The sequence below is a fragment of the Thermobia domestica genome, chromosome 10 (assembly GCF_964235325.1).
Source record: "Thermobia domestica chromosome 10, izTheDome1.hap1.1, whole genome shotgun sequence".
NCBI lineage: Eukaryota > Metazoa > Arthropoda > Insecta > Zygentoma > Lepismatidae > Thermobia > Thermobia domestica.
The window spans coordinates 138116685-138143323 of record NC_137463.1 but is presented as its reverse complement, the minus strand read 5'-3'; the positions used below and the strand labels follow the sequence as shown (position 1 = coordinate 138143323).

The window sequence follows — 26639 nt, the reverse complement described above, 5'->3', positions numbered from 1 at the left end:
CTAATTGGATAATCACTTTCAAAGCAATATTTATCTTTGTTCGAAACTTTTTGTATTTTTAAAAATTTGTTAAGTTTGGATTTTTTTCTGCCATTGTTCACTTTTTTAAATAAATGTTTGAAAAATTTTACACCTAGTGTTGAGGCTACGATTCATTCTAAAATAATTAATGAGAAGTTACTCTAGATGCAATCTGATTAGCTGATCACTTTTAAATCTGTTTAATTTTTTTAAATTTTCAAAATTTTCGTTAAAGTATTTCAGTAATTTTTAAAATTTTAGTTCCAAAAATTTGAACTTGAGAACTGCAGACAAGACTCATACTCTAAGGTCACTGGTGGTAAAATGTAATTATAATATGTAATTATTTATATGTAATCATAAAAATCGACTAATATGAACAATAACAATTTCTCACAATTCATAGTCTAAGGTCATTAGCCGTAAACTCTCTTTTAAACAATATAATTGGATGATCACTGAAATTTTAACTGTGAAATTTTCAAATATTTTGAAAACATATTTATTTTTTAAATAGCTCATAAATTCTAATTTGATCATTTTTGATCCTTAGTGTTGTAAATGTTTTTGCAACTTAAAATTTCAATTTGAACATTTTTGAAACTTAGTATTGCAGTTACGACTAACAGTTCAAAGATTTCAAACTGTTATTTGGTTTGGAATGTTATTATTGATGCAATCTGATGGGCTAGTCCCATTTAAATCTGTTTAAAATTTCTCTAAACGTTTCAATATTTTCTTGTAATATTTGGATCAGTCTTTGTGTTTGAAAATTTATGAACCTTAATATTTTAGTTACGATTTAGCCTAAAGTAATTGCTCGAAAGTAATTTTTGGTGCAATCTGATTCGCTGATTACTTTGAATTTCTCGTTTATTTTTTTTTCAAAATGTATCATGTTTTGTTTAAAATTATGAGTTTGAACTTTCTAAAGCTTAGTGTTGTAGTTACGGCGCACAGCATAAAGTAATTCCTGGGAAGTAATTCTTGGTGCAATCTGATTGTCTGATCAGTGGAAACTTTGATGCAGTTTGATAGACAGATCATTTTCAAGTTTTTTGTTTAATTTTTATCGGCCACTGTTTGATTTTTAAATTTTTGTTTGAAGATATGTATAGAAATTTTGGATCTAAAACAATGTTTGAAACTTTTGGCTAAAAGTCTTTGGTCATTGTGTTTTTTTATTGTTTGAACATGTTTAAATTTTTCAAGCTTGAAATTTTCTCCATTAATAAATGTGTTTTTGAAACTTTTCGATTTAATGTTTTGGTTTGAAAATTACTTGCACTTCTTGAAAAGGTATTAAATTATTTTCATTAAAATTTTTAGTTAGATTTTCTTTTTTTGAAGTTTCACTACCTGAAAATTTTTACCTCACTGGAAAAATTTACAATTCTAAGAAAAGAAAAGGAAAAATTTAGAATAAATAAATATTGCTACACTGTTTACAAGAATTTCGTCATGATGGAATCATAGATATGAGAGTACTTTACGAAGCGTGAGCAGAATTGAATCCATATAGTTCGAGATGTAAGAGTGAGAATCAAAGGAAAGATGAAAAAATCTGATTGCATCAGTAACCTTAGACTGTGAGCTGCAGTAAGTTTCGAAATGTTAAGATGATATTAGGTAAACATCTTCAAACTTGAATTCTTAGAATTTTTTACCAATCGAAAGACACAAGTCAGACAATCTAAATTTACCTCAGTTCTAGAGAACAATTACGAATATTATTTTTTGATAAATTCAAAAGTTAAGAGAGATCAAGTGTATTACTCCCGTAATTTAAGAAGAGTATCTCAAGGTGCTAATGTCCAATGAAAGACAATGGAACCCTGCTTTCATTCATATAATCATACGTTACAATCTAATGTGGTGAGCATTACGCACACTTCCATATACATAATATAATAACTGATATCAGAGGCATAGTCGAAAACTCATCGCAGGCTCATATAACGCTTCCATTCTCTCTCTCTCTCTCTCTCTCTCTCTCTCTCTCTCTCTCTCTCTATATATATATATATATATATATATATATATATATATATATATATATATATATATCGTGTGATTGCGTTAGTCCGTACCAGGCCTTTAAATCTAAAACGGTCCGAGATATGTACAAACTGAAAATCACGTATCCCATTAGTTGCAAAGGACAACAGAGCGAAGTAAAAAGTTTCGTCCCAGGGTCGCCTGCAGGGTCCCAGACGGGGTCCAACTCAAAATTGTCAAACGGAAAGAGGGGTCAAGTGGTATATCGCTTGAAAGCTCTTGTAAAAAGAAAGAAGCTACAACAAGTCCCGATTCTCTACGATCACCCTATGCAACATGGCGGTGGGTCAAAATGTCATCAAAAGTTGCATTGAAAACAATATGGCCACCCCTATAAATCTGAAATAGGCAGCCAGAGGGAAAAACTGAAAAACAAGTGCCACATGATGTTCAAAAGACAACAGATCGAAGAAAAAAGTTACGCCCCAGGGTCTCAGACGGGGTCCAACTCAAAATTGTCAAAGGGAAAGAGGGGTGAAGTGGTATATCGCTTGAAAGCTCTTGTAGAAAGAAAGAAGCTACAACAAGTCCCAATTCTCTACGATCACCCTACGCAACATGGCGGCGGGTCAAAATGTCATCAAAAGTTGCATTGAAAACAATATGGCCACCCATATAAATCTGAAACGGGCAGCCAGACGTAAAAACTGAAAAACAATTGTCTCATTATTTAAAAAGTGCAACATATCACGGTCAGAAGGTTATATAGAAGAACAAATAAAGATGTTGAGGAAGTGCAGTTCGGGTTCAGAAGAGGCAAGGGCACAAGAGATGCTATTGGATTATTAAGGGCGACCGGTGAAAGATTTATAGAAAAAGGGAAAGAGGTGTATGTTGTATTTATTGATCTAGAAAAGGCTTTTGACCGCGTGAATTGGAAATTGTTGTTGGGAGTTCTAACAAAGATAAGGTTGGAATGGAAAGATAGAAGACTCATAAGAAACTTATACATGAACCAACAAGTAAGTGTTAGGATAGGGGAAGAACTGACGGAAGAGAGTGCAATTTGAAGGGGAGTTCGACAAGGATGCTGCCTCTCGCCAACACTATTTAATGTCTATCTAGAAGAGATAGTGAAAAAGAGCCTATATGATGATGATGGCATTTCGGTAGGAGGTAGAATGATTAGATGCATAAGATTTTCAGACGATATGGCGCTTCTTGTAGAATCTGAAAAGAAAATCAATAAAATGTTAGAAAAATGAGAAAGGGCTTTGAAGAATATGGGATGAAAATAAATGTTAGAAAGACAAAAGCCATGGTGATTGGAACGAAGGGGTCTGTGTCAAATATAAAAATAGGAGGGGAGAAAATAGAACAAGTGAATAGTTTTCGATACCTGGGTAGTATTCTTAGTAATGACATGAAATGCGAACGTGAAATAAAAGCAAGGATAGGAATGGCGAAAGAAGCCTTTAGGAGGAAGAAAAGTCTGTTTTGTGGGCCCTTTAATAAAGAGTTGAGAAAAATACTCATAAAATGATTCGTGTGGAGTGTTGTACTGTATGGGGCGCAAACGTGGACATTACGTAAAGGTGACGAAAATCGACTGGAAGCCTTTGAAATGTGGGTGTGGAGAAGAATGGAAAGAATTAGTTGAGTAGAGCGGAAAACGAATGACAGTGTTAGAAATGGTGGGTGAGAAAAGAACACTTTTAGATAATATTAGGTAGAGGAAGAAAAACTGGTTCGGACATTGCCTAAGAAGAGATTGTATCATGAGGGACGTCCTAGAGGGTATGGTGGCGGGAAAGAGAGGGAGGGGGCGAAGGAGACTACAATTAATGGATGATATTAACACAGAAAGATCATACGTGAAGACGAAAAGGTTAGCGGAGGGCCGTGGAGCATGGAAGCTTTTTCAGCTGCGGCAAGTGACCTGCCAATAAAGGCAGAATACCTATGATGATGATGACATATCACGGCAACCAGTTCGAGATATCCAGGAAGGGTCAACCTCCAAATTAGCAGTTGTTTGATTCTGCTAGGGGGAGGACCCTGAACCTGAACATTTTGAACAGCTATATTTCCTTGGTAACATACGTTTTCCGGGTACAATACTACAGAGCCTGTTCAGTTCTCTTTCATGACACTACTCAAAAGTGTTGTCTCGTCTCGTAGTCAACACTAGTAACATACACAGTATGGAAATGGAAGCGTTATGGTGGACAGGTAAGCATATTATATTGAAACGGCTAACGTTGTTCTAAGAATTAATTTACCATCGCATAACATACAAAGAATATATCATATTGACCTTGGAGACGGCTGCTGTCCGTTGTGTAACAGATGTGCACTTCCTACAGCACGTTTTACATCACGTTTTACCGAAATTGTCGTCCATGTACAGCAAGACAACGGTCCAGACGGCGATAATAATTATAGCCCACAGCTTCAAGCTCTGCCTCTCGTATGCTTCGAAATGCGGTCATTATACGTTGCCTCATATCTTCTGGTGTAGTTGGTCTATTCGTGTAAACAAGCTCCTTGAGTCGACCCCAGAAATAATAGTCCATGCACGTAAGGTCTGGAGAGCGAGGAGGAAAGTACCCTCTTCCTAACTAACGGTACAGAAATAAAGTATTTAATGCACCTCTGCATATACAAGAAGCATGTGCTGGACAACCATCCAATTGCATCCACATATTACGCCGCACATGAAGTGGGATGTTTTCCAGCAGTTGCGGTAGATGTTCTGTCAAGAATTGATGGAACAGAGCCGACGTTAAATTTCCATCAATAAACCAGGGCCCAATTACATGTGTTCCAATGATACCACCCCACACATTGATGCTCCAACGTCTTTGTCGGTTGATCTGTAGTGTCCAGTGCCGATTCTCCGCAGCCCAATAATGCGCATTGTGTAGGTTGACATGACCATCACTTGTAAATATTGCTTCGTCTGTCCACAGCACGTACATACTGAAAAACGTTGGATTTGTCCTCAATTTCTGACGGGCCCAATTACAAAACTGGAGGCGCTTATTACGGTCGGCATCTGTTAGCACGTGGCACAAGGAGATATGATACGGGTAGCGTTTATGCTTCCACAATATACGCAGTACACTTGTTTGACTAATTCCGCGATCCCGGGCAATATCTCTTGAGGACGCATTAGGACGTACTTCGACAGCACCCAAAACATCAATAACGACATCGTTGTCATCTACAATTGGAGCATGTTTGTGACCCCCATATTGAGGTGGTATGAGCCCTGTTTGTTTCAGACGATTTGCTAACCGTCGAAGTACATTATGGGAAATTGATTGTCGCTGTGGGAACCTTGCGTTATAAATTCGGGCTGCAGCTCTATAGTTTTGCCTACATTCCTCTAACACCATTAACATGTCAAATGCCTCCCCGTTCGTATATGGCATAGTTCCAGTATAATGCTATCTTAAGCCGACACTGCACTAACACACACGATATTAGGGTAGTACGTGCCACCTTCTACAATGAAATGGAAGCCTTCTGACACACACATACACATACACACACACAGACACAGACACACACACACACACACACACACACACACACACACACACACACACGACTCAATTCGTAGCGTGTATTACTTTTGCACAGCACAAGTACTTCACTACAATTCGTGCTAACGACCATTCAGCAAAGCCTGCTCAACTTACTGTGGAACAAACTGTGTTCCAGCGTACCTCACGTTCGTGCCTTTCAATTCAAAGTTGTCTGTGACTGTTTCTCTCGAAAGGCGTATGTTTTGTACAACAAACATAAACCAGCAAACAGCACAATCCAGTTGCAGTAATCGTTATCAAAGATGTGTATGTTTATTCATTCGGTATTTCATTTGAAGTTATACGTTTCACGATATTAATGTCTCATGAATTTCACTTTTACACGACGCATAGGGAAGAACAGGGCAGGTAAGGACAGGGCTGGAACCATGCGTTAATCCCATTATTCGCCTGTTGTTACTGAGGAACACTGAGCTTAAGATAGGTACACAGACGAACCAGGCTGTGACATCATTCAAACCTAGGTCGAGAATTGGGGGGAAAATGCATTCTCGAACGGAAATACACAATAACGCGGAGGGGTCGCAACGTGACACTCGGGGATTGGCAAGATTTATACGTCATTGGATAGCACACGGCAAGTCCAGAATACAGATCCCTTTATACCGCCGTTTTGGGTTCTGGGTTGAATGCGGGCAAATGGTGCAAAACAACATGTCCAAGGGGAATGTTCTGTATAATTGATGTATCCTGGAGAGTTATGGGGTGCATCATGGAAACAAATCCTCGCGTAGTGCACACAGCCGAAATATTTCGTCCGTTGCACTAGTCAGTCGGGAGGATACTGTGTTCAATTTCCTTGATTCCATAGTGTCGGAGGTCTGGGAGGGGAAAGGCCACCATAAGAAGCAACATCAGAACTACCGACAAAGGGCTTTCAAACACACATCCTGTGCGGACACCAAGGTCAAGATCAGGGAAGAGCCCCAGACCTCTTACAAAACAGATGCAGGAAAAATTGGTAGAACATGCTTGCCTCGTTCCACATCTCGAAGAATTCTGTGCAAGCAAAGTGAAAACAGTTGTTTTCTCCCGACCGACTAGTGTCATTGACTCAATATTTCGGCTGTGTGCACCACTCGCTGATGTGTTTTTATGATGAACACCACAACTCTTCAGGGCTACCGGGCACTGTCCACCAATTTTACCGCCAATTCCACTGGAATATGTGTTTTCTCACATTCATTTCAATGAAACTTTTGATGACATTTTGAGCCGCCGCCATGTTGCATAGGGTGATCGTAGCGAATCGGGACCAGTGACGACGCCAGCTTTAAGTTCTTAGGGGGGCAAAGGAGGGGCAGATACATTTTCGGGGGGCAGCTATTTGCCATACCAAAAATGACATATTTATTACGTTTGACTTATTTTACATTACATTGTGTATTTCGTTGCTGTTTTTATATTAGGCCTATATGATTATAAATTAAACTTATTTCAAGTAAAATGTGTAACTAACAAATATGTAACGTCTGCACATGAAATATTTTTCAATGAAACTTTTGAAGCCTAACATAAATTGAATTACTTTCGCTTATGCAACCAGTAACACATTTCTACTTATCTCTCTCTCTCTCTTTCTATATATATATATATATATATATATATCTACGAAAATTTATATATATATATATATATATATATATATAGAGAGAGAGAGAGAGAGAGCAGGGGCGGATCCAGGACCGACTTCTGGGGGGAGCGGTGGGCTGTCATACTGCTACTTTTAACGGCTCCAAACTTTGGGATGGATTTTATTTATATATGAAAAATAAGGTCTAAGGTCCCCTTCATTCGCGGCCACTGAGTGGAAACACTGAGTTGCGCCACTGATTATGAAAAGACAAGCAACCGACAGCAGGTACCAAGGGTTCTTGTTATTTTCTGTCCCCCCCCCCCTTTATTGCTCAAATTATGAGTGGTGTTGCCAGGACACATAGAAATACATGGAACACGCAGAAACACACATACAGCCGTTAATGGTTCGTGATTAAAGGTTGGCTGCTCCTGATAGAGAATGTCGCAGTCTTCAATTACGGAGGTTGCTCGATTTTTATTTTAACTAGCTACAATTTATTTATTTATTATCATTTTTAAAGGGAATTAAGCCTGATTGTTCCGACTACTGGAACAATTTTTAGATACTTAGAACTAAATCCTTTTAATTGAGTGAGTTCCCTGGGCTTTGAAGATGCTGACATGAAGGGGAATATTTTAGGTTCCGCGGATGACAGTTGGCCTGAACTAGCTTGAATGAGGTTCCTGAGGATTCACAGGACGGCTCTCTTTCTGCTAAGAGATTTGCCTTAGAGGAGAATTTGCTGTCATTCATACTATATACATATGCATATTATATCCATACTTTTTTTTTTTTTTTTTGAGGTGTTGCAGCTCCAAAGTCAACATAAACTTTGTAATTAATTTCTCAATTTATATTCTTTTGTTAGACGCAGGTAATACTCTTCCACTTACCAATATTTTTCTTTATATATTTTTATTACTTACTCCGGTGCTTGTGGTCCCTAGTTCGATCCCAGCTCGCGCCGTGTGGACTTTGTGGTGGACAAACACCGTGCTCGTGGGATTTCTCGGGGTTTCCCGTTTCCACTATTTCATTCATTTCTCATCATCACCGTCTCCTTTAGCCTAACCGGCATAAACGTGGGACGTAAAACTTATGAAGATTTCATTTCATTTTAATTACTTAGAGTTCAACTTCATTTCAACACCTACGCTACTAGGCTACACGGGACGTAGATCTACAAACTGCAGTACCTGCCACCGAAAATCGAACCCGACTCATGCAAGGGTGCAAAGTTCTAAGCATTTAGCCACAAAGAATCCCATCAATATACGGTATATTTGGTTTTGTCAACAACATATTTCCGTCCTTTACTTCTTTCCTTAATGATTTAATCATAATAACATTAATAATAATAATAATAATAATAATAATAATACGTAATTCTGTAAAGACAATAAAGTGGAGCGTGCCAATATTTTTTTTTCAAATTAGTCTGGAAACCAAAAATGGTACATGTGTACCAGGTTTGGTTTTAGTAAACAAATTAGAGTCGACATGGAATATTATTCTTGGGACACAATTGATTACAGAAAACCACTTGTCCCTACCTATTACCGTTTTTACCTTATAGTAATCAACGTTTAAACCGGAAGTAGTTGATGTACGCCATTTCTGGTTTAAATAGAGGGTTAAGAGGGGAGATAGTACATATATTTGAAATGCTAAATTGATTACAAAAACACTTTTCGCTATCTATTATCGTTTTTATTCTATGGCGATCAACACTGAAAGCGGAAATGGTTGATTTCTGCCACTACCGATTTGAATAAAGTGTTAAAAGAGAAAATGCGAACTATTCTTAAAACGCTAAGTCGATTCCAAGGAAATCGAACTTGCTCTCTTATCGGTTTTCTTTATATAGATTAATATTGAAACCGGAAGTCGTACTGGATTTCTACCACTTCCGGTTTTAATACAGTATTAAGGATGGACATGGAAGATATTCTTGGAACAATTAATCGATTTGAGAAAACCCCTTCTCGCTATCTATTATAGCTTTCGCTCTAAAACCGTTAAAACCGGAAATGGTTGATTTTTACCACGTCCGGTTGATTAATCGTCTCCATTAACGAACTCGGACGAGATACCATAATCGCTCCACATATCTATTGCAAAAACAGAATATAACAATTTGGTATTTGTCGAAGAGTTATCGTAGGAGTAACGGACGGCGGACTAAGAATACAATATTATAAATCCCGTTACGTGATAATAATAATAGTTATAAACGTATCCGGAAATGATTCATTTGGCATAAGGGGTGGCTGCTAATCTGGTGATTAATATAAATGACTAATACTCAAAGAACAAAACATAATAAACGACTAGGCAGAGTTGGATTTACCACTAGGCCCGAGTCTAGGGGCGCAACGTTTTGAGGGGAGCACTTTGAATAAAAATTTAATTAGCAAGACGAAGAAAAGTGCAAAAATATATTATTATTATTATTATTATTATTATTATTATTATTATTATTATTATTATTATTATTATTATTATTATTATTATTAATAATAATAATAATAATAACAGAAGTCAAACAGTCTCCAAAGAATAATTGATTTAGCAAGTCTATTGGCGTTAATCATTGGTCGTTGAAGCTAAATAGAATTTTAACGTTCTACTTGCAGTAGACAGTGGCGAAGAGGCGGGTAATTATGGTGTATTGCACTTCCCTCGCAACCCACTGTGCATGTGCTCCTCAACACCTTGTCACAATATAAATCTAGATAAAGTTCAACAATCCAACAAGGGCGCCCATGTTGTGGTTTACAAGGGGGCAGTATAAGCGACGTTTCAAAAATAGTTTCAAATTTTGCTGTAAGTAATGTAAAAATTCTATTGGATTTTCGATATTCTGAAGTACAATTTCCTGTAGGGGAGGGCGATTGCCCCACCTTGCCCCTCCTAATGGGCGCCCTTGGAATCCGATTATTTATTCCCTTTAATGAAATTCTTAGTGTTGGAATATTCAAATTATTACGGGCGAAAATTCAAAACGAATTTATTTCATTATTGCGCCAACGCATATCGTAAAACTCATCATTCTCTGTAACTATTTCAAGCAACAAGAAAAGATCGTGAATTTATAGTAACTAAAGTCTTTCTTCACAACATATGTAAAATGAAAATTCATTAAAATTTCTACTAAAACGAAATAAAGGTATGCATAAAATAAGTTTTTCATTATTATTTTCTATTGTGTTAAAAATTTCCCCCATCGGGGAGGGGTAGTAAACCCGCGACTAGGGCAGGCACGGAAAGATCAAGTGTGCATGTTTCGTCTGATCAGCACCTTTTCTTCTTTTCTTTCTTCCTTTTTTTTTTTTTTTTAACAACATATACATACATTGGCATCGAGATACACTGGCAACCTTGTGCGGTGACCGCCACTTCAGTGTCCCCGTACGAAGGCTACAATTTAAAGCAATGCTTTTCCTCGAGTGACGGACACTGAGAGTTGCTCGAGACAGTTGCGCGAGAGCGGTCGGTGGCGGCAACCGTTTTAGTGGAAGCAACTGCAGTGGAAGCAAACGAAGGCAGCAATTTAAAGCAATGCTTCACAAGCAGTTGCACCACCGAGTTGCGCCACTGCAGTGGATAAATATGAAGAGGGACTAAGAAAGCTTCCTCTTCTGGGGGAGGCGATCGCCCCGATCGCCCCCCCTTGGATCCGCCCCTGATAGAGAGAGAGAGGAGAATTTACGAGGAGCTGCTGAAAATGTCGTAGTCCAATCCAGTAGGAGTGTAGGTACTAGGTAGAAAAATGAAACGTAGTTTAGAAAAACATATCTCTGTGTGTACAAATACAAATTTTCATATTAATAATGAAATTCTTATTCAGGCCTCTGAAGTGATTATGTGTGTCGAAACAGCGAATTTCACGAACATCCAGATCCTAACTGTTATAACATTTTGTTCCACCAAGGAAAGTCACCGAAGTAAATTAATTAGGAAATCAGTGAAACACCACGGGACTCTCCTCCGTTATATACAGTGATGAAGAAGTAAGTGGCTTAGTATAAACATGGCGATTTCTCAACAAATTATGCTTTACATCCAGGATGATTAAAAGCAATGACTCTTCCAGAAATCATGGATGCAATTTGTGACATTATTCTTGAAAATTGCAGCATTTCAGCCAGTGGTGGATATAGCCCGGGGCCCAGTTTTTCAGTGACAAAAATAATTTAAGCTATTATTTATATAGTTTTTAAAGTGTATAGTAAACTCACGATATACTTATTATAGTCTGAGGTCTGGCTGCACCCCGCTTTCTCAGTTCTGGGCATTTCTTTGGAACTCGTCGATAGCATAATTCAGAATGGCTTGGGTATGCACAAGTTTTCGGCATAATGGGTTCTCAAAAATCTGTCAGGAGAATGAAACAGTTGCGGCATTAAGAGAAGTCTCCTTCCAATTTGACTGTAATGCTGATCAATTTCGCTCACGAATAGTAACCATAGATGAAATATGGTTGTACCATCCACTATGATCCTGAAACGAAACAACAGTCAATGGAGTAGCAGCACTTATTTCTCCCTCGCCCCAAGAAGTTCAAGACACAGAAGTAGGTTGAAAAACTGTTTGCAACATTCTTCTGGGATAAGTATGCAGTCGTACTCATAGACTACTTCCGCAACGGTCAGATATTTAATCCTGAATCTCTACATTACTTACAAAACTGAAAGAAAAATTCAAAGTTCAACGCCGCGGAAACTGAAAAGAAAGGAATTCTGTTCCTTCAGGGGAATACACCTGTCCATCAAGCCCCTGCGAACACAATTGACATTGCATAATCTTGGATTTCAATGTCTAGATCACCATTCTTATTCCGCAGATTTAGCTCCGTCTAACTATTACGTGTACTTATTTCCCAAATGTAAATAACACTTGAAACGACGCCATTTTAGATCTGATAGGGGTAATGCTACGAACAGTGGTGCGAGGAAATCTTCAGATTTTTTAACTTTTCTGCTAAAACTGGAGCACTGTGCAAGGTATACAAGGTATTTAAATATATTTACTCATATAGTAAAACTTCACCATTCCACGTGCACTCCTTCTGGGTTGGGCTACGAATTTTTCAACAGTTCCTAGTCAATATGGTAGAATTCACGTCAGTACTTTGAAACAAAATAAGTAAGGGAGTACTAGTATATACCAATTACTAACTAAAGATCAGCACTCTGACAATACGTTTTATTGGGAATCAATTTAATTCCATAAATTTGTTATTATCATTTGCAGGAAGGGAAAACATAACTCTTTTTATCCCCTTCAAAAAATTAAGCCCTGGTAGTTGCAAAAAAAGCTGTTATAAGCACATCCTCTGAATATTGAAAGCCGAGAATAGTGTTTCACAAAAAAGAAGTATAGAACCTTTAAATAAAACAAAATATGAAACTGAAAACTTCAAACCTGGATAAATACAAACAAGTTACGTAACTGGTTTTACCTTTAATTTGTTTCCAATCGAAGTTGATCCAATGAGAAGAAAACAAGTCGACCAAATATACTATTCTTCGCTAGGCGCAATAATTAAAAATCATAAGAAAGAAGTATAACTAAAATTTACCTCAAAAGGTGCTAAATTAGAAAACAGAAATATGCGTGCATACTCAGACGCTCAAAGAAGAAAGCTTGAGGACTAATCTGCCACATCGTAAACGCATGGAAAGTAGACTACAATTTGACAATGAGATTGGTTATGATACTGATATAAAATACTACATGTAGAATGTTTAAAGATTGTAGGAGTCTGGGGGGGCAGTCTAGGTGGCAGTCAGGGGGGCAGAAGTAGCTACTAGGGGGGCGCTTGCCCCCCTTGCCCCCCTCTGGCGTCGTCACTGATCGGGACTAGTGATGGGCAGTGGGAATATTCCCGGTGGGAAGGAATTTAAAAATGGGAATATTCTCGGGTTTTGTCCCTGGCCTATAAATTCCCGGGAAGGGATTTATTTCAATTTCTTTACTTTATCTTCGAAATTATAAGAACCATATGACTAATTGCTTTATTTTAATATATTATGATTTACTTCTAGGTTTTAAAGAATTTGGAGGTTAAAAAATTAAAAAATATTTGACGGTACTTTATATAACTAGTAATGTGATTTTTTAAGTTCCATTTCCATTTGCACTAAAAAGTAAGGTAATTGTTTAGTATTGGAGGGCCAAAAGTAGGATGATGTATGGAAGAAATGAGTTGATAGTGATGTTCAAGTAGTCAAGAAAGTATCGAACACACTTTTTTTTTAGGGCAATAGAGGATTTATACAAAACGGAAAGGTATGTGGAAGTGAATTATGTGAGAAAAGAAAGTGAATTGATGGTAACGAAGATAGAAAACAACGTGCCATGCGGGGATCTAAACCGCCTTCATTCGCTAACGCTCGCTCTGCAACGCTGTCTGAATTTAATGTTGAAAATGTATTTTAACGCATGAAACCATAAAACAAACGCATCGGAATAGTCTATCGCAAAAAAGTAGTTGCAAAAGCTGGCGACCAATTCTAAAGAACAGCCAAAATTAGCAAAGTCCTAATTTACAAATGATGAAAAGGAACCATTTTGTGAAGTAATTTAGAATTATGTAGAAATAGAGATGAAGTACTATTAATAAACCCTGAACCACCATTAGTAATAGACGTCGGGCTGTCTCCTCTCTCTGACTCGAATTTCTGAAGAAGTACTCGGACTTCTTTTACATGTGAATTAACGTATGGAATCTCGAGAAATAGGTAGAATGAAAGGTCGTGTATGGCAATGTTACGTGCTAAAATATAAAGATAAGTAAGTATCTTGCAAATTTGGTGAACATAAATATGTATGCGCAAATGTTGATAAATTGGTTCTAGCATGTACCCAGTCTAATTGGTTTATAACATTTATAAATTTAATGTGTTTATAATATCAGTAATAGAGTCAAGTTGAGCAAATCCACTTACATATAAATTTAAACTGTTACTATAAAATTTACTATATAATTTTTCACACATATTTAATTGATAGAACATATTGTAAATAAATATACATTTATGCGTACTTTCTAAATATAATAAAGTGTTAATAAAGTAACATAGTACCGTTCAGAATATACATTTTAAAGAATCCTCTGTGGACAACAGTAATAATATAATGTGATATAAAAATTAATTTAACTTTGAAATCATAATATAGTAATAGAATGCAATTTTCTTTCTGATTGAAGATAAATTCCCGGATAAATTCCCATTTTGGGAATCTTCCCGGGAATATTCCCAGGGATTATTCCCGAAAAATATCTTCCCGGAAATTTACCCATCACTTATCGGGACTTGTTGTAGCTTCTTTCTTTTTATAAGAGCTTTCAAGCGATATACCACTTCACCCCTCTTTCCATTTGACAATTTTGAGTTGGATCCCGTCTGGGATCCTGCGGGGGACCCTAGGGCGAAACTTTTTACTTCAATCTGTTGTACTTTGAACATCATGTGACACTTGTTTTCCAGTTTTTCCCTCTGGCTGCCCGTTTCCGATTTATAGGGGTGGCCCTATTGTTTTCAATGCAAATTTTGATGACATTTTGACCCGCTGCCATTTTGCATAGGGTGATCGTAGAGAATCGGGACTTGTTGTAGCTTCTTTCTTTTTGCAAGAGCTTTCAAGCGATATACCACGTGACCCTTCTTTCAATTTGACAATTTTGAGTTGGATCTCGTCTGGGACCCTGCGGGACACCCTAGGACGAAACTTTTTACTTCGCTCTGTTGTCCTTTGCAACTAATGGGATACGTGTTTTTCAGTTTGTACATATCTCGGACCGTTTTCGATTTAAAGGCCTGGTACGGACTAACGGAATCACCCTATATATATATATATATATATATATATATATATATATATATATATATATATATGTGTGTGTGTGTGTGTGTGTATATTGTGTTACAAAAAGGTCGGGACAGTGGAATATCTCAAGAAATACACTTGAGATTCAAAAACCGCAAAACACGTATCCAATATTTAAAAAGATATATTTAACTAATAAAAATGAAGTCCCCCTTTCACTCCCTAACGGGGGAGGGAGCAAATTGAAAATTTCAAATAGAAACCCCCTATTTTTATTGTAGATTCGGATTCTGCGACCAAGGATAAGCAACTTTTGCTGGAGGTACTTTTTCGTTATCTTTCTAGATGGAGCTGTAATCGAAAAAAATGAATATCATCGTACCTACGTCCTCTCACTTTGCGATCTTAAATATTTCCGAAATGACAAAAAATGTCACAAATCTGGTTACGCAAGAACGTACCAATATCAGGGGCCTATAAAATTCTGTGAGCAACAAGTACCATCAGGGGTCCCATCATATGGCCCCAGGGGCCAACTTGAAAATTTCAAATAGAAAATTCCTATTTTTATTGCAGATTCGGATCTGCGACCAAAAATAAGCAGCTTTTGCTGGAAATACTTTTTCGTTATCTTTCTAGATCGCGCTGTAATCGCAAAAAATAAATATCATCATACCGACGTCCCCTAACTTTGCGACCTGTAATATTACCGAAATGACTAAAGTGTGGGAAATATAGTTACGCAAGGAAGTACTCATGTCAGGGGCCTATAAAATTGTGTAAACAACAAGTGCTCTAGGTGTCCCATCATAGATTCTCAGGGCCCAGCTTGAAAATTTCAAATGGAAACCCCGTTTTTTATTGCAGGTTCTAGACAGTAAGAAATGGTTGTGTTAACTCAACTCAATTTTAACACAGGTCAGCGTGACTACCACTATGCGGTGTTAGTTCAGCACAGCCCCGCGGTGTTGATGTTTAACGCATGGGGCGTGTTACGTCTTTAACACAACCGGTGTTAAATTCGGATCTGTGTTAGTATTTTCGGTGTTGATTAGACAACATGTCAGTGTCGGTAGTGTGGATAAAAGTGTTGAGTGTTATTTGTGGTGAAGTTCCACCAACACGAAGAAAGTAACAAAGTGTGTAGTATTTTAATATTACACCATGTCAAGTATCAATATAACACAGTCTCTGTGTTACTTCAACATCATTTTTTCATTTTTCAACACACTTTCTGTAGTAGATGTACCCCACTTGGGATGGCTGAGTCAGCGAAATTTGATCCTGTTTTCCTAGAATTCGGTGGCAAGTTTCGACAAGCCTTTAGTTGCTATGGTCATAGCCTTTTACGGCTACCACAGAAGTGCGTGGGAAAATTTTGGTTTATTTGAACCCCCGTTACCCCCCTACTCCTCTTTAGTTGCTATGTTCATAGCACCTGGAATTGGAAGGCAAGTTTCGACAAGCCTTTAGTTGCTATGTTCATAGCCTTTTACGGATAGCACAGAAGTTATCATGATCGAAGCTTCCCAATTGATTGATTGATTGATTTTTGTCTTCAAAGAGCATAAGCGATTAAGCCCCTTTGGTCCTATTCCCACGAGATGTCTGGAGAATATGAACTGAAAGCATGATATTCAAATGATCGAAGCTTCTCAGGAGCTTGTATGAAATTGGTCTTAGTTGCTAAGGTAAATATTATATGTCATGATTTTTTTTAAAAGCGTGAGATGAGACACATTATATGAGTCTCAGAACGAAACACATACCCATGCAAAATCGTGTTGCTTAGCCCCCCTTGGCCCTATTCCCACAAAGTGTCTGTAGAAGACGTGATATTCAAATGATCAAACTTCTCACGAAATTGACTTAGTTGCTAAGGTAAATATTGTATTTCACAATTTTTTTAAAGACATGAGAAAAGAAACCATATATGAGTCCCATAACGAAACACATACCTATACACTCCTCCCCAGACCCCCTGCGAATGGGTTCTAATAACGCTAGCTTCTCATAGCATATCATATTGTAGAATGTGAAATGTGTTATATGAATATTCACATGATGTCTGTTATGACAAGTAATTAAAATCACTTATGTAGAGAAATTAAAGATCAGATTATGACAAATGAATTTGCTGCTAAGTCGTGACGAGAAATTGCAATATAATATATTCCCATAGCAGAAAAAACTACGTTAACGAAATTTAGAATTGAAATACAGCCCCATATAGATACCTGTGTAAACAAAATGAAACATGACTTTCTCAAGTCTTGATGTGAAAGATATTATCTTATGCATTGAAATCGTAACGAGATATGTTTTCGATTATGGTAGGCATGATCGAACTTGTTGAAACACGTTTCTCTAAGACAAACACGTGTGTGTGTGTGTGTGTGTGTGTGTGTGTGTGTGTGTGTGTGTGTATGTGTGTGTATGTGTGTGTGTATGTATGTGTATACAGAGAACATTTGTGATTCAGAGTTAGAAGAGTAAAGTGTGTGTCGATCCTCTTCCACGTAAAACTTTCACTTCATATTTGTAATAGTGAGTGAGTGTGTGTGTGTGTCTTTGTACGTGGTTGAGCCGTTGGATGCCTAAAGCTGAGAATAAGTGTTATCATCAGACGATTTTATTAAAATAGGTAAGTAAAAAAAATATATTATTAAAAATATTACGGTCTATGATTATTCCTGAAAGAATAAAACAATATGTTAGGATTTCATTTAACTATAAATGTACTTCAGACAATGTATTTACTTCGCGTTTCCGGGTTCAATAAAGTGAGTTTGTATTATACTGAACGTTGATTTCTGAGAAAAAAAAGATAAGATGAAATTCTTGAATGTTTCTGACGCACATTGCAATTAGATAGCAGTTGACGACATATATGTGAATGTCTGTTTTGCTAGTCTCTTTCAAGTGAACTTCTATGATGCTTCTAAGAAAAATGATAAGATGGAATTCTTGAATGTTTTCTGGCTCGCATTGCAATTGTCGCAAGAAGTGTCTGTAGACTTGGTATTTTAATTTTGATAATATGATGTATACGTCTGTCTTTCTGTCTGTAAATGAAATCTTTTAAACAATGAAGAGATTTACGTCCAACAATAAAGCCAACAAGGTCTGTCTGTCTTTCTATGTCGGCTATGCTAATGGAGGCGATGGTGATGAGTTGAGTTGATTTTAGTTCAGCGTCCCTTTCAACAGCAAGGCTATATGAGACGTGGACCTACTGATTATCGTGGAATCTGAACCACTAAGTTTTACGTCTTACAGTTATGTCGGCTATGCTAATGCAGGCGGTGATGATGAGTTGATGAGTTGAGTTGATTTTAGTTTAGCGTCCCTTTCAGCAGCGAGGCTATATGAGACGTGGACCTACTGATTAACGTGGAATCCGAATCACATGAGCTCCAGCCGGGACGATGGTAATGAGAAATGAATGAATGAAATGTTGCATTAAATTCACGTACACGGTGTTTGTCCATCGAGTTTTACGTCCTACGGTTACGTCTACTAGGCTAATGAAGGTGAGGTGATAATGAAAAAATGAATGAAATGATGTAATGAAGAAAGTGGAAGGAAACTGATGAACTCCGAAGGGAAATCCACGCATATGATGTTTGTCCACCACAAAGTTCATAGGGCACGAACTGGGATCGAATCAGGGACCCAAGCACTTGAGGTGAACGCTCTACCACTGAGCTACCGTGCCCTCTGGAACGTAAAATGAAATGATAAGGACGGTTTTCCGGGGACAGTCAATAGCATCTTTTCGTTAAGTTGTAAAGGAAGCAGGGAATTTGTGGTCGCTAAAATTAATGACAAGTATATAGAAAAAAAAAGACGTGATTTGAACACGGGACCTCATGCACCAGAGGTGAACACTCTACCACTGAGGCACTGAAGTTAATTTCATAATTTTCTAATGTTAATAAGAGTGAAATCTAACGTTAAATACACATACACAAGTCAACGAACTGAGAGAGAGTTTCTATATCTGCAATGTCTACTTGCAAAGAGCAGAAAAATAAGATAACAGAACATGTTTTGTATTTCAATGTTGTTCTCCAGCTGTCGCGTCAACATTATCTTAGGTCATGGTTTCAGACAACACGAAGCGAAGATATGTATGTGTGTGTGTGTGTGTTTTAGGTAATATTAAAACAGTATTTGAGATCTAAAACTTGACAAAACTAGTGTTGCTTATACATCTCGGATGCCGTTACTCATGTACACATGATGTTGATTGATTTTTGAGTTTAACGTTCCGTTCAGCAACGAGGCTATATGCATCACAAAGTTCACACGACGAAAGTTAGGATTGAACCAGAGACCCCCAATCACAGAAGGTGAACGCTTTACCACTGATCCACAGCACCCCACGATTTCATCATGGGGCACAAATCTTCAAGTTAAAACAATTGTCTATTCTCAAATAAGAGAACATTTCTTCATTTCTTTAAGTGGATTTAGGAAGTTGAACTTTATACAGTTTTCTCCATATTATAGTCTAAGCTGTATGTGATATTACTTTAAAAGGACGAAAGTAGTTAAAATATTCCCTATTATTATCATCATTTCTTCTAAAATGCTCAGATTCCCGTCATAGAATTCGTATACTAGCTATGTACACAGGCGTGCATTAAGAAATTTTTTGTTGGGAGAGGTCCAAGCTTTGGGCGACGGGGCTCAAACACTACAAGCCTCTGTGTAGTATTGAACGCGTATTATTTTGCACTCGAAAAGACAATAAGTACTTGTAAAATACTTTCATCTATATTGTCATAGCGTCCCTTTCAGCATCGAGGCTATATGAGACGTGGACACTAAATCACCAAGGTCCCCTATCGCATCACAAGTGAACACTTTACCATTGATTCACCGAGTCCCCTTAGATCAAAGTACAGTACTCATGTAATAATATTATGTAACATAAAGTTCACTTGTCGAGGGGCTCCCTGGGGGTAATATTCATACACGTAAAATATTTTAAAATAAACAATATTAGTACCGATTCCATAGTTTTCGAAGGTGCTGTATTCAATAAAGACACTTTGAAAATAGTAATATGCCATCTAAGGGGTAAAAAAAAAAAAAGTGGTGAGCTCATGGGGTCTCCCTAGGGGGTAATATTCATACACGTAAAATATTTTAAAATAAACAATATTAGTACCGATTCCATAGTTTTCGAAGGTGTTGTATTCAATAAAGACACTTTGAAAATAGTAACATGACATCTAAGGGGTAAAAAAGTGATGAGCTCACGGGGGATGATATTCATACACGTAAAAATAATTTAAAATAATCAGTATTAGTTTCGATTCCATAGTTTTCGAAGATGTTGTATTCAATAAAGACACTTTGAAATCAGTAACGTGACATCTAAGGGGTAAAAAGTGTTGAGCTCCCGGGGGTGATATTCATACACGTAAAATAAACAACATTAGTATCGATTCTATAGTTTTCGAAGGTGTTGTATTCAATAAAGACACTTTGAAATCAGTAACATGACATCTAAGGGGTAAAAAGTTGTGGGCTCCCGGAGGGTGGTATTCTTACACGTAAAAAATAATATAAAATAAACAATATTAGTATGGATTCCATAGTTTTCCTAGTGTTGATTCCATATCGTGACAGGATTCCAATCTGTGACTTCCCGTGCACTAAAGATGAACGCTGTATCACGTAAGAAAAAGAGATGAAATCTTTTAGTTTAAAATTGTCTTCCATCCCTCATTCACACGTTAAGGGGAGCATATGAATAAGACACATGTAGGAACGGTTTTCCGGGGAAAGTCAATAGCATCTTTTCGTTAAGTTGTAAAGAAGAAGATAGCATTGAATTTGTGGTCGCTAAAATTAATGATAGTATAAAAGAAAGACGTGTAGAGAGGAGGAGGAGGAGGAAATACGGATTTCGTGTTCACTAAAATTAACGATAAAATTCTAAAACAGAATAAGTATAAAAGACCGTGTAATCTACATATCTTCATTAGTCAATACATTTGAAAGAGATTGTGAGCATACATTTGTTTCACTCCTCATCCCATGGAATAGGAAGAAAAGTTAAAAATATTTAAAAGGTATGATGAGAGATTATTTCATTGACATCATAAAGTTCTGTCTTATATAGTATATATTTATATATCTAATATATATTGATTTATAAGTAACAAAATTCATTTCTTTTTTATTTTAGGTTGCATACAAATAAAGATAAGTGTAACCCTTTACCCTATTCCCGTTGATATTATTATTATTATTCCTTTTTAATTACTTATATATCACATTTTACTTACTCGTATATTCTTTTAAACGCTTATATATCCTTTCAAAATATTTATATACATATATATATTCCATTTAAATAAGATTTATATATCCTATTATATACTATTACATATACCATTTACATATATTGCATTACGTATATATACATCTGAGGAAGAAAAATGGCAAAAGAGAGTACGCAAGATTTACTGAAGGAGATTACGATCTTCATTAATGACATTGAAGAAGAAGAAGAAGAGGTAGTGGGCGTAAATAACGAAACGCAAGTTCTTTTAAGTGAAATAAATGCCATAATCGGGATAGAAGAAGAAGAAGAAGAAGAAGACGCAAAAGAAGAAATGGAAATAGATCATCATGAAAAAATGCAAGAAGAAGAAGACGAAGAAGAACAAATGAAAATAGAAGAAGCAGCAACAGAAGAAGAAGAAGAAGAAAGAGAAACTATTGAAATTCAAATTCCAGTAGAAAAAGAAGAATATGATGAAGAAGAACTATTACAAATATTGAACAGTGCTAGCAATAGAACGATAACAGAAGAAGCATCAGGCCGTATTAAAGAAATTATAAAGTGGTTACAAGAAGGAACAGAAGAAGAAGACGTCGAAGAAAGGAGAAATGAAGAAGAAGAGCTGCTAAATTTCACGTTTTCCCAAATAATAGGAGAGGATTACAATAAGGAAGAGATGAAGATAGAAGAAGAAGATGATAAGTTTTACACGAATGAACTAGAAAATTGGATTAACAATTTGTTTCCCGACTCCAGAAAAGAAGAAGAAGAAGAAGTAATATATCCCTCAATTATGGAAATATTAGCAGAGGCTAGTGCAGAACACGAAGAAATGGAAGTCGATTTAGACGACATAGAAAAAAGAATGGACGAATTGCTAGCCGTATTTCAAGCACAACGAAATTCAAATATACAAGTAGGATTCGGAAATAACAACCGTAATGATGGACACAATAGATTTCATATAATAGAAGAACGAAGAAGACAATACAGAAGATACAATATGGAGGGTAGAATGCTACGATTCCGTCTAGCCCCCGTGCGTGCAGATGAAAACCCTTTTACGGCAATTGAAGCAAGTCTACGGGCACTAATAGATTATTTACTACGTAATGTGGACCAGCATGATTACGTAGGAATAACAATCACAAATGAGAGAGAAGGACACCGTCCATTTTGGTTGTCATTCAGAGAAGCAAGAAATCTCTCAGCAGAAGTTCTATGGATAAGTTATGAGAAAGTACTGCAAAGTAATGCGGCTTTTCTTATAAATGAAGATTGCATCGTGAATTTTCATCATGTGCGCATGCCGAGAGGCCAAGGTCGTTTGAAACAACATATTATGAATACCGACGATTATGTAAAGGCAAAACGTGGTATTATCACAATTAAGAACACAGGTACAAGATGTTTAGCGCATGCAATCGTCGTTGCCATAGGACTGAAAAAATACAAGGGAAGAAATCAAATTGAATATAATAGATATGTAAAAAATCAAAGTAAATATATCATAGAAAAAGAAGCAGAAGATCTGTGTGAAGCTGCCGATGTAGATCTCAGTCATGGTGGTGGAATTCCTGAAATTCGTAAATTTCAGGAATATTTAAAGGATTATAAAATTACAGTGTATAGGGGATTTTCAGGAAGTGATGTTATGTTTGAAGCTCCACCAAGTGATAACGAGAGAACTGCTTTAAATTTACTGTTCATAAATAACCACTACAACGTCATTGAAAGCTTGACAGCATGTTTTAGCTGTAAGTTTTATTGCGAAAGCTGTCATAAGAAATATGAAAACAAGCATGCACATTTGAAACATTGTACAGCTGTATGTTTTCGTTGTCATCAGAAGCCACCATGTGATTTTAAAGAAATCCATATTACATGCAATGATTGTAATCGAGAATTTTATGGACAGTCATGCTATGACTATCACAAGTCAGCGCCGTATCAAAATGGAAAGCCTTTATGTTCCATTGTGAAATGTTGTGCCCAGTGTTTGAAAATTTATGTAGTAAAAGAGAAAGGTTCTCACGTATGTGGAGAAACTTATTGCAACATTTGCTATGATATAGTACCACCCAATCATGAATGTTACATGAAAGTGAATGAAAGAAGAAAATCGAAAAAAGCCAATGAAAAAATCATCATGGAGAAGAAAGCTATGATTCTGTTTTATGATATTGAATGCACACAAGACACGAAAATAGAAGATGAGGACGCAAACATATATGAACACATACCTAATGTCTTGGTTAGTCAACATGTATGTTACCAATGTTATGAAGATAACAACATCAAGAATGATTGTGTCATTTGTGGAAAGCGAGAAAATATTTTTGACGAAGAAAATGTAATAGAAGATTTTCTAAAACATCTTCAACAACGTCGACCAAACATTAAATCAGTAATCTGTGTTGCCCATAACTCAAAGGGATATGACGCACATTTCATCATTAAGACCATGGTTGAGAAGATGAATTGGACTCCAGAAGTAATCATGAATGGAGCAAAAATTCTCTCTCTTAAAATAGGAAACGTAACCTTCATCGATTCACTAAGCTTTCTTCCTATGCCCTTAAGTAAATTAAGTGGTGCATTTGGGCTTCAATCGTGCAAAGGATATTTCCCACACTTCTTTAATCGACGTGAGAACCAAACCTATGAAGGGCCGCTTCCAGACATTAAATATTATGGAGCAGATACTATGAAAGTAGACGAAAGACGCAAGTTTCTCCAATGGTATACCGAACATCAAAACGACACCTTTAAAATGAAAGAAGAACTCATCAAGTATTGTGTACAGGATGTCGAGGTATTACGTCAAGCCTGTATTTCATTTATGAATACATTTGAATCTGAAACTAATGTCAATCCCTTACTTGAATGTATTACAATTGCCAGTGCATGTAATTTGGTATATCGTAGAAATTTCTTAAAGGAAAATACAATTGGTATCATACCAAAGAACGGATATCGATGGAGAGATGTACAATCAGTTGAAGCAGTACAATGGATAGCTTGGGAAGAAAAAACCAGAAACATCCAAATTACCAATGCTGCACGTAGTAAGGAAAAACGAATAGCATCAATGAAAGTAGATGGTGTATGGACAGATCCCAACACAGGAAGAATACACGTCTGGGAGTATGAAGGCGATTTCACACATGGTTGTATCTACTGCTACCCTAACGACAGAGATAAACCCATCTATAACAATGCTACAGATACCTTGGAATTTCGATATGAAGCAACAAAGAAGAAAATCCAAAAATTAAAAGATTTTGGCTGTGAAGTGCATGAAATATGGGGTTGTGAATTTAAAAAACAATTGGCAGGAAATGAAGAGATGAAGAAGTATGTTAGTAATCATCCGTATACAAAGAAAACACCATTAAAACCTCGTGACGCTTTTTATGGAGGACGTGTGAATGCCATACGTTTGTATCATAAAGCACAAGAATCTGAAGGAGAGACCATAAATTACAAAGATGTTATTTCCTTGTACCCGTTTATCTCTAAGACTAAGAAGTTTCCAATTCGTCACCCTACTATCTACCTGCCTGGAGATTCAAATATTCCCACCATTGAAGAAGTAGAAGGATTAGTTAAGCTCAGTATTTTGCCTCCAAAACAACTGTTTCATCCGGTCCTCCCTTATAAATCAAATGATAGATTGATGTTTCCACTCTGCCGTACATGTTGTGATGAATTAAACCAAGCACCTTGTAATCACAACGATGAAGACCGAGTGCTACATGGAACATGGGTAGCAGATGAAGTAAGAAAGGCATTAGAAAAAGGATACAAAATAATAGATATTCATGAAATATGGGCATATGACGTTGTTCAATATGATGAAAAAACAAAAAGTGGTGGCTTATTTGCAGAATACATAAACACCTTCCTGAAAGCAAAAACAGAAGCAAGTGGATGGCCAGCATGGTGTGAAACAGATGAATTAAAGAAGAAGTACATTCAGCAATTTTATGAAAAGGAAGGAATACGTCTAGATGAGAACAAAATTAAACATAATCCAGCACTTAGAAGTTTAGCTAAATTAATGCTAAATTCATTTTGGGGAAAATTTGGTCAACGTGAAAACATGGGTCATGTCAGCATTATTAAGGAACCCAAGGAATTATATGAAAAATTAACATCTCATGATATAGATGTTCATCAAATATTCCCAGTAAATGATGACATGTTATATGTATATTGGCAATACATCGATGACGTTCCTGTTTCACTACCAACAGTAAATGTTGTCATAGCCGCATACACAACAGCACAAGCAAGATTAGAATTGTACAAATATTTAGATCAGCTACAAGAAAGAGTATTATATTTTGATACTGATTCCGTCATTTATACGCAAAAACCTGGTGAAAGTACAATTCCAACTGGTGACTTTTTAGGCGATTTAACAAATGAAGTCCTCGAATATGGTAAAGAAGCCTATATTTCAGAATATGTATCGGCGGGCCCGAAGAATTACAGCTTACGTATTTTTGATCCCAGCACGAAGAAGGAGTTTCAAGTATGCAAGATACGAGGCTTTTCATTAAACTATGAATCTTCAAAACACCTAAATTTTGATGTAATGAAGAAAATGATAGTAGATAATGAAGAGGATGCAGAAGAAGAGGAAGAATCTCGTCCCACGGAAGTAAAAATTACCAATGAGAAAAAAATTTGCCGCAGGAAAGACCATACTATCGTCAGCATGCCCGAAACAAAAATTTATAAGATAAATTATATTAAACGACGTAGAATACCAAATTCATATGATACTCTTCCATATGGCTACACTACTTCCAACAAAAGAAGAAGAGAAATGTAATAAGACCCTTTATAAATATACGTATGAAGAAAGAATGATCATATTCTTTAACATGGACACGACGTGGAAACATCCCTTTTCATGTATTGTTGCCGGACCAAGTGGATGTGGAAAAACTTCCTTTGTAATACGTTTCCTGTCCAATTTACCACGTGTGGTTAATACATCGTTTCGTCATATTTATTGGTACTATGCAGAATGGCAAAATGCATACAGAGAAATTTCGACAAAAGTACAATTTATTGAAGGATTACCTCGAACAAAAGACTTTTTACCTGAAACTGGACCACATCTTATTATTATTGATGATCAAATGTGTGAAGTGAACCGCAATATAGTTGATTTCTTTACAAAGGGTTCTCATCATAGAAATCTTAGTGTACTATTTATTACACAAAACATATTTCATCAGGGAAAAGGAAGCAGAGATATGAGCTTAAATTC

The 26639-nt window shown here is 36.6% G+C and overlaps 2 protein-coding genes across 2 annotated transcripts in view; one reads left to right on the top strand and one right to left on the bottom strand.

Annotated features, from left to right (window-relative positions):
• The window catches only part of LOC145662734 (uncharacterized), a gene marked incomplete in the record, with an annotated part of 1843005 nt that overhangs the window by 288517 nt on the left and 1527849 nt on the right, over positions 1-26639 (bottom strand).
• The window catches only part of LOC145662735 (uncharacterized), a 206600-nt gene continuing 197520 nt past the window's right edge, over positions 17560-26639 (top strand). The window contains exon 1 of the transcript XR_014127088.1: positions 17560-17692. The gene's annotated coding sequence lies outside the window, so the exon portion shown is untranslated. The remainder of the gene's footprint in view (positions 17693-26639) is intronic.